The sequence below is a fragment of the Schistocerca serialis genome, chromosome 3 (assembly GCF_023864345.2).
Source record: "Schistocerca serialis cubense isolate TAMUIC-IGC-003099 chromosome 3, iqSchSeri2.2, whole genome shotgun sequence".
NCBI lineage: Eukaryota > Metazoa > Arthropoda > Insecta > Orthoptera > Acrididae > Schistocerca > Schistocerca serialis.
In genome coordinates, this window is record NC_064640.1 from 694,948,678 (window position 1) to 694,967,233 (window position 18,556).

Below are 18,556 nucleotides of genomic sequence, written 5' to 3' on the forward strand. Positions count from 1 at the left end.
ATCGACCGAACTACAGTCACTTGGGGCCGTCTTCGAATCTACCTCATCCGACAGTGGCTAAGTATCGAGTAACACCCGTTGCAGACGACCTTAAAAAGGTGCTGGTTGCATGAGCAGCTGCTACTGACAATAAACAGCTTCTTCCCAAACTGATACGTGGATGGACGATGCACGTAGAATAACCTGCACTACGGTAATTTTATCCACTATTAGTTAAACTTGGTGTATGGAGAACAGAGTGCTGTTTACCACCCCATATCCCGATGAGGAAAAATCAGCAGTTTACGTTTTATCGGAGATCGTTCGCCGTTTCTGTTGCTTGAGACTTTCTCATGATACAACGTAGTCAGCATCTTTCGTAACACATCAATATTCTAACACAGTGGCAGCTCTGAAAGACTTTGCCAGACTTCCTTACGCCTCCCAGATCTTATGTAGAAGAAACAATAAACTCGTGTAAAGCACTAGTGGTATGTTGTAAGAGAGTTGGTCTTACAAAGAGACTCATAAACTCACTCAAACAAGAGGTCTAAGTCCAATGGAATACTTTGTTAGATATGTTGCTTTCAGAACGTAACACTCTGATCGAGGTTAAGCAGTTGCGCCCACAAAAAGAGTTGATTAGACTTCAGAATATAGTTAAGCAGGCCCTAAATGAGCTTATCATGTTCCTCAAGCTATGCAAAGAAGCTATTAATAATCTAGAACTAGACAACTATATAGCTCTCCATTTGGTACTTGTCTGGAGGTACAAACTTCTGGATGATCACTTGAGTCTTAACTAAATAGTTACACCGTGGCAATACTTAAATTAAGATGCAGAAGTTACATGGATGGAAGGAATGATAAAATTAAACTACATTTGCACCACAAGATCGTAACATTTTTTTGTGTACCCCATATCTTGATGTTTTGATTCAGCACACTGGAGACAGAAACGTTGTTGCCGAAGAGGTTGGTGCTAACGTGTACACACTTCAGATGAGTAAATAACTATATTCCTATTAGTCTATGATTTTGGAACATGATTATGAGTGAATCTAGCAACAAATTACGAGTCTTCTCTCTAATTACTCGTGGTTCACACGAAAGTTCATTAGGCATATCGGAACTGCCGCATCCGTTGAAATTCCAGAGGTATGCGTAGACCATGTGGACAAACACCGCGAAGTACTGTCGTATCAATTAGTCGCTGCTAGCGAAAGGGATGTAGAGATGGAAACTGATATTCTTGGATGGTGGAAGGAACACGAAAAGACAATGCCCTCTCTAGCACATGTAGCTGGAAGCACAAATCATCAGAACTCTAATGTTGTGGATGATATTTTATAGTTTCACAATAGCAGTGATCTGTTAAATACTTTTGACTTGTGTTAATTGATGTCGATAATATTCAGAAATTAAAGCATTATTGTGATGTAACGCTAATTAAATTTAACGATCTCCTACAAGCGGCCAGTATCGGACCATCGTCTTTCAGAAATTTCTTAAAGTTCCGATAATAAACGACAAAGGGGTGTTGCATTACTCATAATCTCCTTTAAAAGACGCCGTACTAGTTTTTTAACAAATACAGCGAGGAACAGTAATTTTACAGAAGTCTTTTATGATTGCACGAGCTGGAATCCTAAGCACAGATTCTGTTACTTGTCGAAAGTGTGTATGTCAACGTAATTGAATTGGTGGTGAGGTCTTATAGGACCAAACTACTGAGGTCATCGGTCCCTAAGCTTACACACTCCTTAATCTAACTTAAACTAACTTACGCTAAGGACGACACATCCACCCATGCCCGAGGGAGGACTCGAACCTCCGACGGGGGGAGCCGCCCGGACCGTGACAAGGGGCATGCGACCGCGCGGCTACTCCGCGCGACAACGTAATTGACACAAACACACACGCACAGACACACACAAGCCTGTGCACGCACGCACGTACGTACGTGAGTGTATAAGGAGAAATAGAATAATATTCACGGTGAACCAATCAGTAAATGTAAATAATTAACTACCGGCCCCGGAATCGGAAGAGTAGCACTGACTATCTAGAACCGCAGGACATGTCTGGCTTAGCTGTAATAAATTAAATGCACATATCTTCCTCGTGAATCAGTCTGTCTATTACTGAAAAACGTATTAAAGGCCCTGCAGTAATTCCTGAGATCATCCCTCAAATACAGACAGTATTAATTTATAATATGATAGATACACCTCATATCCAACGGCTGTGTGTGTAGCGCAATGCCGTGAGTGCTCGCCTATACTTGCACACTCACTCTCCCTTCTACGCTGGTCTAGTCACTGTGCAGCCGACAAGACTCAAGCGACGTGTTTGCGGTTATGTATGTGCAGCCCAGAGATTGTCGAGTCGAGTCTCGAAGTATACGGAGACCGAGAGATCGGAGACGATGTCATAGCACCCGTTGGCGAGTGTAACGAGTTTGCGGAGCTCATTTCACATCTGTATAGCCGAGAGCTCAAGTAGCAGTTCATTTTGTCACAGAGGGAAGAGAGAGAGAGAGAGAGAGAGAGAGAGAAGTAGTGTGTGTGTGTGTGTGTGTGTGTGTGTGTGTGTGTGTGAAGGGGTGGGCAGCGGCGGGTGGGGGGCGGCAATCTTAGAGCGAAATCAACGCTTCACCATTGTAAGGAGATTAAAATCGGTGTAGACTGCAGTAGTCTCGCAGATACGAAGGTTTGTACGGGATACTGACAAAAAAGCGAAGCATCTGGAAAAAAACTGATGTGGACGCAGTTTCGTATACTTACCCACATAACCAGCTATGTAAATGTTTAGTTGCAGTCTGTGATGACTAAAATGGCTACAAAACTGCATCATTGAAAATGGCCACCGAGTGAGAGACACACTGGTGCGGGATGGAAGTAATGTAGTAATGTGCATGATGTGACTGCTAAGCAACATAACTCGATGGAACTTGAACCATGCATAGAAAGAAGTACTACAGCACAGTACAGAAGGTATCTGGAAGAAATTCGCTATGAGACGAAGAGGAACTACACTTCCATTCAAACACAATAATTACATAGAAGTCACCGCGATTTGTCATTGATTACAAAAGGCAGCAAGTGGTTCTTAATAGGGTGAGTCATCACGGACGGCAGTACATGCTCTGCAACGCGCGACAACCATCTGTATGTATAACGCAAAGCTTATAATGGAGCAACAAATGTGATTTGTTTCATTGTACTTTACGTTAAATGCGCTTGATTAATAAAGGCGCTGCGATGCGCCCTACTTTAATTTGATGTGACCATTGGCCGTGGACGCCCATTCGAACATGAAATGCTTGTCTTATGTTCAAATATGTAATGGTTACACGCGACACTAGTACTTGTATTTGTGTAATACTTGTGCATTTTTTGTTATCATTCACTATATTGCTGTCAGGTTCACGAGCAATGATGGTGCATAGACGCATTCACACGCGACACGCGACACCCCCATTGTAGGCGGGGATACGTTTGTACGTGAGGCGCAACGCTAGCGCCATCGAAAATTTCTTGGTGCTGTTGGCTATACTGACCTCCAGATTGATTTTGGCTTGGCAACAGGCATGTGCAGATCGTGGCATTCGTTCTACAGACATTTATAAAGCATATGTTGCTCTTTAATGTTTATTACTAAGATCAGGAACTGTCATTGCAAGTATGTTTGTTTCGAAATAATCAATTTCTGTTACATTTGAAATTTTTGTTGTAATACCACTTTTGTATTTACTGTTCACTGACAAATAAGTACTGTTTTTGTAACCTCAGTAGGCCAGGCTTGAAAATGAGCCAATGAGGTTCGGAACTAGTTGCCTGCAACTGTTGACAGAATCGTTAATTAACGCTTTAAGTATACTGTGTTGCATAATTGCTGTAGTGTCTATTCTTTTTACATAAATGATTATTTAGCGTTTGTGTACTAAGTTTCCTTGAGAACAACTTGATAGACCCTACTTGAAATCCCCATAGTCAAAACCGAGACAGAAATTTTGCCTGTTACAAATACTGAAAAATCTATTTGAATTTTCTTAATAGTATGTACTTCATAAAAACAAGGCAGCTACTGTTTGATAGTATCTTCTTTCACCGTAATGGAATTCAACGTTTACAAATAGTATTTCTGAATACATTTCTTTCTAATTTGAAGGGTAACTGTAAACAGGGTGATTTCGTGATGTTATAAACTTTCAGTAATGATTGAGAAGGGTAAATGTATGAATCTGAGGTAAGGGACTAGTTCGGTAACGACCGAGTAGAAAGGTATAAGCGAAAATCTATTCAAGTTCCGCTCATAGCCTCGCGCAGCGCTCAAACTAAGGGACCCAGGACCCAAACTTCCAAATCCTGATCATGACGTACTTCTTCCCGCTGAATTATCCCCAATGCCCTCAGATAAATTCCCCTGTTGGGCTAGTAACTGTATACGTAATTTGATGTCAGAGAGATCGAAAATCCTACGCCTACGCTGCGGTAACAATGAATTCCTTTGACCTACGCAATTTTCACGAGCTACTATATTCACAACATTTGCTCAAAATCGCGTCCCAGCGTCAATGCGGACATTGCATCGCCGCACGAAGTTCTGTCGCACCTGTCCCAATATCCCCGGTGTCGTTTGAATAGTGTGTAAGACAACGAGAGTTCTTGCCGAGAGATGCCCTTTAGTCTCGACAAGGACCTTGTAAACAATAATTTTCATTTGGCCCCACAGGAAGAAATAAAGTGGGTGACATCAGGTCAACGTGCTGGCCACGAAACAGGACCTCCTCTACCTTTCCCGTTTTCAAGGAATGTCTCGTCCAGGTGTTCACGAAGCCTCTGTCCAAAGTGAGGTGGGGCTCCATCATGTTGGAACCACATTCGTTGATGAGGAACAGGTGAGATATGTTCTAGGAGCTTGGGTAGTATGTCTCTGATAAACACTGTGTACTCTGATGCATTTAAATGGGGAGGAAGAAGAAACGGGACTAGTACCTTCTAAGGTGGCTATAATTTCGCACCTTACAAGCACTCGTCTACATACTTTGCCGTGATTTAAAACCGGAATCGGGAATCATTTGATAGGTTGTACACCACATACAGGGTGTTACAAAAAGGTACGGACAAACTTTCAGGAAACATTCCTCACACACAAATAAAGAAAAGATGTTATGTGGACATGTGTCCGGAAACGCTTAATTTCCATGTTAGAGCTCATTTTAGTTTCGACAGTATGTACTGTACTTCCTCGATTCACCGCCAGTTGGCCCAATTGAAGGAAGGTAATATTGACTTCGGTGCTTGTGTTGACATGCGACTCATTGCTCTACAGTTCTAGCATCAAGCACATCAGTACGTAGCATCAACAGGTTAGTCCTCATCACGAACGTGATTTTGCAGTCAGTGCAATGTTTACAAATGCGGAGTTGGCAGATGCCCATTTGATGTATGGATTAGCACGGGCAATAGCCGTGGCGCGGTACGTTTGTATCGAGACAGATTTCCAGAACGAAGGTGTCCCGACAGGAAGACGTTCGAAGCAATTGATCGGCGTCTTAGGGAGCACGGAGCATTCCAGCCTATGACTCGCGACTGGGGAAGACCTAGAACGACGAGGACACCTGCAATGGTCGGGACAATTCTTCGTGCAGTTGACGATAACCCTAATGTCAGCGTCAGAGAAGTTTCTGCTGCACAAGGTAACGTTGACCACATCACTGTATGGAGAGTGCTACGGGAGAACCAGTTGTTTCCGTACCATGTACAGCGTGTGCAGGCACCATCAGCAGTTGATTGGCCTCAACGGGTACACTTCTGCGAGTGGTTCATCCAACAATGTGTCAATCCTCATTTCAGTTCAAATGTTCTCTTTACGGATGAGGCTTCATTCTAACGTGATCGAATTGTAAATTTTCACAATCTACATGTGTGGGCTGACGAGAAGCCGCACGCAATTGTGCAATCACGTCATCAACAGAGATTTTCTGTGAATGTTTGGGCAGGCATTGTTGGTGATGTCTTGATTGGGCCCCATGTTCTTCCACCTACGCTCAATGGAGCACGTCATCATTATTTCATATGAGATACTCTACCTGTGCTGCTAGAACATGTGCCTTTACAAGTACGACACAACATGTGGTTCATGCACGATGGAGCTCCTGCACATTTCAGTCGAAGTGTTCGTACGCTTCTCAACAACAGATTCGGTGAGAGATGGATTGGTAGAGGCGGACCAATTCCATGGCCTCCACGCTCTCCTCACCTCAACCCTCTTGACTTTCATTTATGGGGGCATTTGAAAGCTCTTGTCTACGCAACCGCGGTACCAAATGTAGAGACTCTTCGTGCTCGTATTGTGTACGGCTGTGATACAATACGCCATTCTCCAGGGCTGCATCAGCGCATCAGGGATTCCATGCGACGGAGGGTGGATGCATGTATCCTCGCTAACGGAGAACATTTTGAACGTTTCCTGTAACAAAGTGTTTGAATTCACGCTGGTACGTTCTGTTGCTGTGTGTTTCCATTCCATGATTAATGTGATTTGAAGAGAAGTAATAAAATGAGCTCTAACATGGAAAGTAAGCGTTTCCGGACATATGTCCACATAACATATTTTCTTTCTTTGTGTGTGAGGAATGTTTCCTGAAAGTTTGGCCGTACCTTTTTGTAACAACCTGTATATATGAATATTTAAAGAAGACTGACATTAACACGTACACCTCGTAAATAGGTGTTAACGCTTATTGCATGGAAGGTGATGGATTGTCTTTATTATCAAAATGGCGTAGTGAATGATTGCCTATACTAGCAGAGGTTGTAACGCCAGTGGCAATGAAATGGCAGGCGTAACTCAGGCACTGGGTGGAAAATCGAGCACAGGTGTGTTTGTCTGCTTAACACAGGATGTAGCCCAAGCTGGACAGTCGGGCCAGCTGAGCGCTGAAGCACAATACAGCGGCGGCAGGCCGATATTGTAGGGGGCCGAAAGAATAATAGGATAATACATCGGAAATTCTGAAAATCTTGGAGTACACAGAGAGGAACGAGGAAGCGTTACCTCTGAAATCACGCAGGCAGGGTTATTTCCGAGGATTTTTTCTCTGAGAAGCGAACCATCGTATGAATTCCTAATTAACGGGTATAGGTATTTCCTCGCAAACTTTCCGCGCTGGACGGCAAAAGACTAAAATATAGTTGGTCAGAGTTCGGAGGAATCTGTAGAGAGGTAGAATATTCCGTGGGTTCGAGAATATGATTCGCCTCCTGCAGTTACGAGGGAGGGGAGCCGAGCTTTGCTGGGAAGCCGGCGGTGGTGAGAAAGGGTCTTCCGTTTTGACCGCCTGTTTTTCACGGTCGCTCAGTATCAGTTTTCGTTGTACAGACGGACTTTCTGTCTTTGCTCTCAGGAGATTTTATAGTTAGTTAGGTACTGCCCTGTTGCGAACTTATACAATTCTGGACTTCGCCTCCAGTACGCAGCGTTAGTGATTGAGAACACTTCTTCTTTCTACACTTACGTTGAGACGTTATCTGAATTCCGTCCTTGTGGCTGGGGGTTCGCGTTTCTTGTCTGTAGAACACAGAGAGTAGAAGACAGTATTAGATTATACTAGTCCGAGGACCGCCTTCTGGAGTCTTAGTGTTTGAAAGAGTTTTTATTTTGTAGTTGGAATTCTTCCATCGTCGTAGACGTGTACGAGAACCGTCACTCCGACGCACCGGTCGCAGTACTTTGGTGATATTGCTAATTGATTCGGCATATTGGGGCTATAAAGCTAAACAGCTGTGATCACGTAAATTTTATTTCCACTGAGGTTGCACATAACTGTAGATCATCTATGACAGTATTGTCTTCCAGTGTTTGGTACATAGATAATGTCAGTCATCTCGCGTTATTTGTATTAGATCGCGTAGCCATAAAAAGGGTCAAAAATGGTTCAAATGGCTCTGAGCACTACGGGACTTAACATCCATGGCCATCAGTCCCCTAGAACTTAGAACTACTTAAACCTAACTAACCTAAGGACAGCACACAACACCCAGCCATCACGAGGCAGAGAAAATCCCTGACCCCGCCGGGAATCGAACCCGGGAACCCGGGCGTGTGAAACGAGAACGCTACCGCACGACCACGAGATGCGGGAAAAAGGGTCACACTTGGGCAATTGATCAATAATATTAGTTAGGAAATTCATTTGTATCTCTTTATGTCCGTCCATTGGACATTGATATATAAACGTTTGTAATATATAAAGGGAGTTTAATCTACAGTAAATGTATAAGCAGAAACAACATTTATTATTTGGTAGTTACTAGTTCCCTTAGCCATTCATTTATGTTTATGTTGTAATTTATATGTTAAAGAGCAAGAAGGTAGAAATAATACCACCATTAAGAGATCCTAAGATTTGCTTCAGGGGGTAGTCAAGCAGGGACAAATCATCATTTTCGCGTTCATTATTTTCCGTTGGGCACATTCATTTTTACACCCGCCTCGAGTAGCATCTTGGAACATAATCATTGACTATGCCTGCCCATATGTTGACTTGTCATCTTTGTTTATGGCTCTTCACATTTGCAGCATGGGGACCCTCATCGGCTCAGACATGACTACTGCGGCTATTCAACATTCCCACTCTGATGAACCAGGCTTTATCCGTGAAAACTACATACACAGGAAAGTGAGGATCGACTGTAAGTCGCTGCAAGAGCCATTGGCTAAACACGACACTAGGTCCGAAGTCAGCAGGAGTAACAGCACGCACTTTCTGCGGATGGTAGAGGTGTAGCTGCATTTCCCGTGATACTCGCAATATAGTACTCCGCGAAACATTCGTTCCACGTGCAACTGATGAAGTGTTGATTGCAGGAGCCTTATTCACTTGAGCAGGCACTGTATCTTCTAAGACGGAAGTACGTGTAGTTCGTCGTTCTACTCGGTTGTTGTACTGTGGTACCAGTTGGCCTCTTTCACTTAATCGCTGGAACAGTCATGGAAATGTGTTGTGAGCTGGATGTCTTTTACGCGGATACCTGATCCTGTACGACCTTTCCATTTCTCCACTGCTTGCCCATAAACGAAATTCTAGTCCGTCACCTGGTACATCCCGATGTGGTTAGACTTAATCTACGCTAGTATTTCAACTTGTAAACACAGACTGCGGCACTACAGTACATATCGTACACTGTACGCCAGGATTGCTCATGTCAATACACAGTAAGCCATCTGCATTGGATTAGCTACTATCCCAACCTCTACGTGTAAGTGCTGTATCACGATTGCCTACCCTACGATGTTAGCAACAACAGTACTGGTATATTTATTCTACTGTCATAGGTATCAGAACGATTTTCTCTTATAAATTTTGACTTTATCGTTTCAGAATCACCCTCTATACAAGAAAGAACTTCCATCACTCTCCTCTAACTACTTCAGTGGGCGAAAATGTCTGTTGAGGTACAAATGTCCTTATACTTTCGGTACACCTCAAGCAGGAAAGTCTTTGGGCTGGGCCGTGTGTGCGTTACTTTTTCTTCGGTAAAGTTGGTCAAGAAATGGACGTCAACTACCGTTGACGGAAACGCAAGTGAAGACGTGTGTCCACTAGCAAGTAAGCTTTCGCAAGTAGCTTGCTGCAGCTACTTCTGCAAGTTGTTGGAGGTTGACACACCTCCAGCAAGTTGATTTTCGCAAGTTTTGTCAGCTTGTAGAAGCTTCTGCAAGTTAATGGATAGAGTTTAGAGCTGCACCTGCTTGCTGCATCTACTTGCTAAACGTCCGGTCGCTGGAAGTTTCTCTTACACTCACAAAACCTTTATGTGGCTATACAGGTACAATAATGTCAGCGTCATTGTCAAGGTATGATAAATACGTGTGCAATTGTTATAAAACAACCGTCAGTTCAAAAAAGGCATGTTTCGCTGTGTTGTGAAACACACAAAAATGGCTCTGAGCACTGTGGGACTTAACATCTGAGGTCATCAGTCCCCTAGACTTAGAACTACTTAAACCTAACTAACCTAAGGACATCACACACATCCATGCCCGATGCAGGATTCGAGCCTGCGACCGTAGCAGTCGCGCGGTTCCGGACTGCAGCGCCTAGAACCGCTCGGCCACCAAAGCCGGCGAAACACAAAACACGTGGAATTTAAAGAGACTATAAAGGAGAACGCTCTTGGAAATATTGTGGCTGATTACGAGATAGACTCTGAAATATAGAAAAAATTCATAGTTTGCGGGCTCAATATTGTCAGGATCTTAAGAAAAAAAACGTAAAAGTGAACAGAGTACTGTAAGGTGTCAGGCAAATCCAACACCTTCCATGAAAACCCTGACATGATAAGCAAATCCAGTAGTATGTCACATAGCTCCGAATAAATCGTGACATTAAATTAACCAAAGTAATGCGAGTAACGAGTGAGCAAATGGAATACCACAGACTAACACAAGAATGCCTAAATGCATGTCATAGCTTCCCACCGTGAGACAGACGCAGTTCCGAGGGGAGAAACGAGACGAGGGGAGAAACGAGAACAGAAGCCGAGAGCAGAACCGTGTTAAGCGAGAAGGCCCTACGATAAGGGACGGACACCCACGTCGCCAGCTAACCGCTACGACCACACCACCCGCAAGTTTTTAGCGTGAGACTTTTTCGCGTCTCTGTTACGTTAGGACCACCCCCCAGCCCATGTTAAAAGATAGAGCCCTCCTGAAGAACAGTATAGATCTTACGATAACGCTAAAAGGACCACACCAGCTGCACGTTTTAGCGTGGGACTTTTTCGCATCTCTGTTACGTTGCAAACTTTAAAAACATTGCCCCACCACGAAAAGTATAACGTTTCTCATTGGATAGACAGAATTTTTGTAGGCGGAACTTAAGGTTAACATTGAGACCCTGAATGGTCAGATGAAAACACAGCCAGGTAGTTTTTTTTTTTTTTAAACCAACTTTGGTAAATTGTAGTAAGGAGAAGTTAGAACAGAGTTGCTTCGGAGACGGCGCGGTGAGCGGTGCTGTGCTGACTGCCGCCCCCTGACGAACACCGACAAGGTAATGAACGCACGCGATGCCGCATTTTTGAGCGCATAAGGCTTCACTCAGAACTGCAGAAGTCTCATCTGTTACATCCCCTTTTTGCGTAATACTAGTGTCGATCGCCAATTAAAGCTCATGGTGTTCACATTTGCCACTTGAAGTAAAAATCTGAAACGCGATGATTTTTCTGTTATATAGTTATTGAGAAGCCACATCAGCCACTGTATTTTGCGACAAGTTAGATAAGTAATTAAAGGTAATTGAGAGCCACTGCAGACCATTTTGATAGTTTTCTCTTTTGTGAAACTTAATTTAAACCTAGATTATAGATGTGATATGGCATAGGTCATCCTTCGATCCATTGTAGAACTTGGAAACCCACTCAGGGAATATTCGTTCACATTTTTGTTGAACGCAGTTGGTTTTTATCATCCTATATTAAAACATTTCCTTTTATCAATAGTGCAATTTATAAACAATGTTTTGTGAGTAGAATAAAATTTCCAATGGTAAACTTAACTGCTTTTTCGACGTTATTTTACCAGCTAACTAAAAATAGGAAAGCCTTGAACCCCTTCCACTAAATTTAGTTAGTATTAAGATTCTTTTACAGGGAGTGCAGTGGAGCTGACGCTGAAATCATTAAGTATTTGGTTATATCATCGCTAGTCTCACTGAACTCTTCTGAATTCTACATGTCATGTGTGGTCTGGCGTCTCCTTACCAGCAACAGGTCCCAGGTTCAAACTAGTCAATTCCCTAAAAAACACGCTCAGAGTGTAGTTGTGCGAAAGTGGTAGGGAGACACGATATAGAACAAACAGACACCACGCAGAATGTTTAGAGTATATTGCTTTTATTTTCTCAGCTACTGTGGTATATATTTCAGAATGAATTATTTTTAATTCACTTTACCGGTTTCAAGCGAACTGTCTGTCACCTTTAGAAGACTACAAAATTTGGAATATTATAAACCATTAGAACGTGGCCATATATGTGCTAAACCAATATTAAGTAAGTTTTTTGTAGTATTCATTCCATTTCATCGTTAGAGGATTGATACAGTAACCAGTCTTCATGGTTATATTGAAAATAAAACAGTAGCGGTTGTAAAGTTATTTTTTATTTGAAAATAACACTTTTCGTCGTGGTTAGGCATTATCAGATTATGTAAAACTGTCAATTGAAGTTCACTGCGCCGGCTACCAAAGCTCTATCTCAGCCAATATGATGCACGCATGGCCCTAAGTTGTGCTCTGCTTGCTGCTGTAATAGTTCAAATGTTTCCACAGTTCCTTTTCCTTATTCTGACAACCGGATTTTTATCCAGACGGTTTTATGTATATGTGGTTGATGTAGAATTTCGGTAGACGGCGCAGTGAACTTCATTTGGCAGTTTTACGTAGTCTGATGATGCCTAAACCATGGCGAAACGCGCTATTTCCAAATAAAAAAATAACTTTGCAACTGCAACTGTTTTATTTTCTATATAAGTAAGTTCTAGTTTTTGTAATAAATTTCGTATACTTTACGTAAATGTATGGTTAAGTTCCAATTCTTAATAAAGTACCGGGTTATGTAGGCTTTTGAGGATGACAGATTAATCTGTTCAAACCGGTGAAGTGAAACAAAAATAATTGTGCAACTGACTACTCAGTTTGAGTCTGAAATACAGATGATGTGTGTAAGAGAAAATGCGAGTATTTTAATTCAATAAAATTTGTTTGCTCCCACACGCCAAAGGAAACACGATAATTTGGTAAACAAATTTTACATTCTACAAATAGTATTTACTTTTATTAAGAAAGTATATGTTTCTGTTGAAAGGGTACAGTACCGCCCGACATTGAAAATAGGTACAACATATTTCATTATTTTTGTCAGAACAACACATTTTTTTTTGTAAAATAACTCAATTTCAATTAATACAGCGAAGCCGGATACCAGTGTGGGAAAGAATGACAATTTATTTATTTAATTGATCACATGTGCACTCCCACAAAGTAAATCCCTACATCCAGTTTGGTGAGATCTGTGAAATGAATGAATGTATGGTCGTCTGCTAACCGCAGATAGTGAATGTGAATATATGATCAGCTTTGAGTCGATCCTTTGGCCACCTGTGGTGGGACCAAAGAGATGAAATTTACCAGAGCTTTGAGCGCCTGAAATGTGGCTGACCAATACGATAGCAAGGTGCTTCCCCCACCTCGACAGAGATGGGAGAGGACCTAGAGAATGGCCACATTTCAGCACTCTGCCGCTGGATCTTGTGCTGTTAAGACCTGTTTTAGTTGTGCTCCGTAATGATGAAAGAGTGGAGACATGGTATGCATGTGGAATATTTAAGAGTAGCTTGAAATAATAATTTCTCTATTTCAGGAACTTTTGTGGGGAGAATTAAATGTCAGGCAGGTAATATTAAAGGGATTGTAGTAATCTTCGGAAGTGACCAACGGTCACAATGAAACCACGTGTAGCAATAAGTTGAAATACTTCTGTGTGCTTAAGTTAAGCTGAATTACTAGCGTGTGTACAATAAGTTGAAATATTTAAGAAATAGCGTGTGTACCGTAAGTTGAAATATTTAAGAAATGGCGTGTGCAGGACTTGAAATTAGAGACGAGTACTTCCACGTGGTGAGTACTGTGTGAGTCTCAATCTGTGTATGAGACAAAGGATAAAGAGAAGTACTCGTCCATGGTATCAGTTGAGGACCCGCTTGTGTGATGTTCTTAATATTACTTTGCGTGATATGATTCCGTGTGACGCTTGATTCAAACTCTGAGAGAGAAGCAAGGTGAGTCGGCCGTCTATCCAGCAACGCCACTTGGCTTGCATTGCACAGGAAGACGTGCAAATATCTCCAGAGTTCATAGTAGGAAAGTAGAATTACGAAGTGGGGCAGTGTCGTGTGAAACTGGGATAAATATTAATTGAAGTGGGAAAGTTGAAAGTGATAATGTTGTGACCATTCTCTGTGTAGTATTTCATGTTGTAGTGTGGTGTATGTCATGTAATTTGGGTATGTGTGGTTTGCACGGGAGAGTAGCGAGGTAGTTTCAAAAGATTAGTGGGTTATGCTGGTTCCTTCGGTACCGCTCGGTCTGGAGGAAAGTTTAGTGATGATGATTGTGAGAGTCGAAGTGTGAGGTACAATAAAAGATCCACCATCCTATCCAGAAAGTGCACTGTAGCGTTAAAAATAATTACGAGACCATAATATAGAGATTCACCATTGTAAAGCCATGCCCACTGGGCGGAATTTCTCATGTGTTATTGTTGTAGGTTATAGAATTTGTGTGTTTAGGTTAGAGAATTTGTCGGAATAAATAAGATAGTGAAAAGAAAAAGATTGGCGGACTTTTCCTTCGAATTGTATGTTGTCATAATGTCCCGAATTTATAATGTGTGCGCCATTCATATTCAGTGCGGTGGCCACGTGTTGACAGAAGCCGTTAAATAAAAGACAAAAAGAAAATGTGGTATTGGCAGTGCGTAGTGTACAGTCAGAGTTCTGTAAATTACTGATACTCAGGTGCGTGTTTCCGTTGCGTATTAATCATATAGGAGGATAACTGGTAACTTAAGTGTGAGTACTAGAGTTCATGTTACTCGATAAATAAGAATGAATCCACTCGCTTGGCAGACCACTCATCTTGCAGGCCTGACTGCTTGATGCCACAGTATGAGCAACGCATGTGGGTGCCTCTCACTGTCTCCGCTAACAACAAAAACTCAGCTAACATTTAAAGACGTCTGTATTGACATTTTACTTCCACATCTGGTGAAACAAAGTACTCGGTAATTTTATTTCACACTTCCTTGACTGTGGCCAGTTACGTATGTTTAGGGGTTAATGCTACATTTGTTTCCGCCCCTCTTTGCGCCGTTCTGCTTGTGTTTATGAAACTCAGGAGCAAATTGTGCTAAGCGGCGCATAATGGGAATGCTACTCATCCTGTGTCATCGAAAATTTGTGGCGAACACAAACTGCCTCGACAAATCGTCCCTATTTTCTGGGTTTAGAACAACTGGAGTTAGTAGTACTCGAAAGTGTATGGGTATAGATCCAAAAAAGTTCCCAGACACATTTCTTGCTCGAAAGAGCAGATAATTAAACTTCCGAATCTCCGTTGGTTGGCCTCCAAAAGGATAAAGGATTCATATAGTATTCTTTTTTCTTAAGCAAATGCATCATCAGCAACAGTGGCATCTGAATAGTTCTACAGCATAAAGTAAGAGAAACTGAGAAGTTCCAAGTATTTCGCTTAAAACATCCTGCCAGTTTATAATGATTAAAAACTGCGTCAGATATTGTATCATCGAGAAATACAACTGTATCATTAGGTCCAATCTGTGTTAATACCACAATACTATGGGTGCCTTTATAATTAAAGAACACACTGCCTTCTTTCTTGGGAGCACCAATACAGCATGGAAAACCCCAGCTGTTCTCAAAACCATTAGCGATGTTTAACCATTCTACAGTTTACAGTATCTAAAATCACAGAAAACAATAATTATATTCGAAATGTACCCTTATGAATAATAAGACTCAAACTGCATTATTATTATTATTTTAGGTATCAGAAAACGAAAACAAGGAAAATGTGTCGTGTCACCGCCAGACACCACACTTGCTAGGTGGTAGCTTTAAATCGACCGCGGTCCATTAGTACATGTCGGACCCGCGTGTCGCCACTGTGTGATCGCAGACCGAGCGCCACCACAAGGCAGGTCTCGAGATACAGACTAGCACTCGCCCCAGTTGTACGGACGACATTGCTAGCGACTACACGGAGGAAGCATCGCTCATTAGCCGAGCAGATAGTTAGAATAGCCTTCAGCTAAGTCAAAGTCTACGACCTAGCAAGGCGCCATAGCAATTAATAGTTTGATAGTTATCGTATGAAATGTCTCATCAAGAACGCTGTATACAAATGGTGGATTAAAGTTAAGTATTCCAGCAGCTACGTACTTTTCTTTATAGCATTTATGAAGTATCATGTTTCAGACCATCAAATCCGCCTGCTTGCTTAATGGCCGCCTCCCTTAAATAATGTGGGTAGTGTTGGCAATCTGTCAACACTACAAAATGAATGTGACAAATTCCGCTGAGGAGGAAAAATTACGTGAAGCAGAAGCGACAAGAAGTTAGTCGGGCGAATTCTGACGCTATCCTTCAGAATACAATAGAAATGACGGAGAACGTTGATGATGGAGGTCAGATGTTTGGAGACGGTGTAACATCTGAGCTTACATCTTTGCCATAGGAAAAAAGGTATCATTCAACAAGCAGTTTCACAAATTTCTTCAGAATATGATAATTTAATTTCTTGCAATAATACTTGGATTTCTAGTGACAGAAATTTCATTTCAACAATGTACAAACTGTCGGATGAAGTAATTACTTTACCACATACTCTCGAAGTGGATCATTCACAAGGTAATTGATTTGTAGGTGTTCTGCTTAACTGAATTATTTGAGTTTAAGAAATACCAAAATTTCTAGTGACAGAAATTTCATTTCAACAATGTACAAACTGTCGGATGAAGTAATTACTTTACCACATACTCTCGAAGTGGATCATTCACAAGGTAATTGATTTGTAGGTGTTCTGCTTCACTGAATTATTTGAGTTTAAGAAATACCAAAATACTAACCTTTAAATATTCTCTTTTCAGACATTCAAATAAAGCTTCGTAGTAGTCGAGAACGATGCTAGAAATCGTGCACACCAGGATTCGAGAGCGAGATGTGAGAAAGTGGAAATAATCTCCTGGCCATAAATAATAGTTCTTTTGTAATTATGTTTAATGTGTATTTTCGTGTAGCGTTCGTCCCAATAACATGTGATAACGCAATGAGTCTTCAGCTTTTGGTTGCGTAAATATCTGTTGCGTGTAAGGAGAAACTCCATTCATTTTACTAAGTATGCTTACAGTATTGTGATGTATGCAAAATCATTTACCAGTATTTCCAATCCAAGTCAGTAATTTCCCGCATCTCCTGCAGTGGTTCTCCAAACTAGTAACTACGTATGTTTGCGGCAGCTAACGGTACACATCCGGCGATCGCATATATGAATATTTTCTCTTTCAGTGCAGTAGGTACATGCGTCGCTGTAAAATTTGAGGTACAGGATAAACACAGCACAGATTGTCCGTCGCGCAAGAGTACAGGAACAATAAAGAAGGTTTTCAGTTGCAGGGAATTATTCTGTCAGTAAATTCGTATTAAAGTTGTGTCTTTTCAAAATATGCTCAGTACATTCAAACAGTATATAGTTCGTCGGGTTAAATTCTCACTTACAAGCACTCTGTTTAAATTCATGATACAGCACAGCGGAACCACACGTCTTCTTTCAAGTTACTAGTTAGATAGACGCTACCTTGTCCTAAATTTTTAGATATTTAGATTAAAGTTCAGTCTTGATCACGTTATGTCTGTTGACTGCACAGCAGCAAGGAGAGCTCCACCTACCAACCCAAGGGAGCCAATGGGTCTGATGATGGTTTTATAGAAAAAACCGAAACCGGTTACTCATTAAAACAGACATAACGTGATCAAGACTGAACTTTAATCTAAATATAACAATTAATTGATCACTGTATTCCAAAAATGTTTACCAAAATTAAATTTTTAGAGTTGTAAACTCCCACAAACCTATCCAAAACTTCCTGGTAATTCGAATTCTCTCAAGACAAAGTAACTACTCACATCTCTGTGGTATCTCTAGATCAGTAAGAAAGCAGCGACAACAGTGCAAAACAGGTTAGTATCGTTTATGTTTACACACAGCCAAATTTGCATACTTCACATTCTTTTAAGTTAACTTCTGTTTAATTCTCTTTTCTAAATTACGATGGCCATGATCGAGAAAGGTGGGAGCCGTAATAGGGCGGTGAGTAGGGGAATTTGGTGACAATCTCGTAGGAAACATAGCCACTGTAGATAAGTGGGGGGGGGGGGGGGGGGGACGGTTGGGAGAACATTGGGAAAACTAAAGATGTCCTCGTGGAACTGCAAAGCATATAGCAGAATCTATTTCAGCGGGAAGCTGGAAGGTAAAAGGTTTCCTTCAGGACAGTTGGAGGAGGCAAGGAAGGAACAGATAAAGATAGAGGAAGAAAGGGTAGGAGGGTCGTTAGAAACTGACAGTAAGTGAGAAGGCAGGGAGAAAGAGTAAGCGACCTGATAGTTTCATCATAAATGCTAAAAACAGATCTTATCCATTGCCAGAGTTCACTGGAGGAGAGTCTCGTGTAGGACTAAAAGCATGAAATGTGCAGCTCACTTCACTCGTAATCATCGAGCCTAGGAATGTGCAGAATGAATTAGGTGTAGACCCTAAGTCTCAGAAATGGTTATGGGTAGCGTACCAGACCAACAACATATTCAAATCAAATACATGGCTAAATCAAGTGACGGAGGACTTGGAGCATTCATGTAAATATTTTACGAAAGAGGACCATGTACTGTGGCAATTGGTGGGGCGGGAAACAGTTTGGGTAGGGACGTGG